The sequence below is a fragment of the Meleagris gallopavo genome (genome assembly GCF_000146605.3).
Source record: "Meleagris gallopavo isolate NT-WF06-2002-E0010 breed Aviagen turkey brand Nicholas breeding stock chromosome 25 unlocalized genomic scaffold, Turkey_5.1 Chr25_random_7180001831555, whole genome shotgun sequence".
NCBI classification, from domain to species: domain Eukaryota; kingdom Metazoa; phylum Chordata; class Aves; order Galliformes; family Phasianidae; genus Meleagris; species Meleagris gallopavo.
This window is the reverse complement of record NW_011100231.1, coordinates 1-1,243: the sequence shown is the minus strand read 5'-3', so window position 1 is coordinate 1,243 and position 1,243 is coordinate 1. Positions and strand designations below refer to the sequence as shown.

The window sequence follows — 1,243 nt, the reverse complement described above, 5'->3', positions numbered from 1 at the left end:
TTTTTTCCCCTCCCTTCCCCACTCTGTGGCTGCACGATGAGGCCTCGCTCGGAATCCTGACTCGGAATCCCGGTTGCAAAGATACCTCCAATGTGAATGAGCATCACACAAAGCGCCCATCAGGTCCCTGTCCCGAGCACTGCAAGCAGACGGGGCAGCAGAGCAGCTCACTGACAGCTGTGAAGAGAGGCTGCAATTAGAATTAAGTGCATTCTGCAGCTCTTCCTCCAGGTTTTTCTCCCTATTAGCCCGACCACATTTCACAGTCGCTTCATTCTCAATGCCTAAGGAGAGAAGGGAAGAAACCTACAGCTTACACAGACCCCAACAGCCACCCCAGCTCCGGTCACACCGTGGGTGCCCCGCCACGCAGCACACCCCAGCTGACTGCTCCAACCCCAGGCAGCCCCCGCAGCCCCAGGAGCCCCCAGACCTGCACCCAGCTCCCTGCGCCCACGATGGCTCGCTGCCCCCGAGCAACACAAAGCACGTGTCAGGACTGCTGAAATATCTTCCAGCAAAACAGACGCTGCCCTCCCTGCCAAACGCTGGAAGGACAGGACTGAAGTGCTCTGCAGGAACGTATCGATCCCTGCGTCACTCTCAAAAAAGCAGGAGGCTGCTGCTTTCCCAGCACTTTGCTCTCCTACCTGAGCTCGCAGGCAGCAGTGAGATCAAGAACCCTCCGGTGCTGCATGAACATCTCCCCCAGCCCTGCTCGCTGCCAGCCTGATGGGTTCTGCTGTCTTTTTTTCTCTAGGAAAATTTTCTTATTTCGGTCCTGAAGCTGTTTATATTTCACACAAGAGTGTCCTCTCCCCTTTCATTGCTGTAAATTGAAATTTGAAATGGCAATAAATCACAAAGTGGCACAAGACTCAGGCTGCACGGAGAATTACTGCAGCACAAGGTTCCCCAAAGCACTGAGTCCGGTCAGTTGGAATAACCAGCAAACCACAGCGCCCAGCAACCCACGAGACAACAGCCTTTTGGGTAGCAAGGACAACACAAATCAGAGACAAAACAGCAGCCCAGGAAGGTCAGCAGCTCAGCACTCTGGCCTTACCAAAGATGCCGTGCCAGGCATTGCATCACGCTGTGCCCCGCTCTGCAGGGCACCGCAGCCAGCAGCACTCAGCAGCACGGGGCTCCCAGCACCACAGCCTCCCACACGCACGGCCCTGCATGGCGCTCAGCACGGGGACGAGCCTTCAACGAAGGGCTGCAGCCCCAGCGTTCAGCA

The 1,243-nt window shown here is 56.4% G+C and overlaps 1 long non-coding RNA gene across 1 annotated transcript; it reads right to left on the bottom strand.

Annotated features, from left to right (window-relative positions):
* Window positions 1-1,197, bottom strand: LOC104915552. The gene is made up of 2 exons (XR_796391.3): window positions 651-1,197; window positions 1-177 (listed from the first exon to the last, which is right to left on the bottom strand). It is a non-coding gene; the product is annotated as an uncharacterized LOC104915552 (long non-coding RNA).
* Window positions 1,198-1,243: the final 46 nt, after the last annotated feature.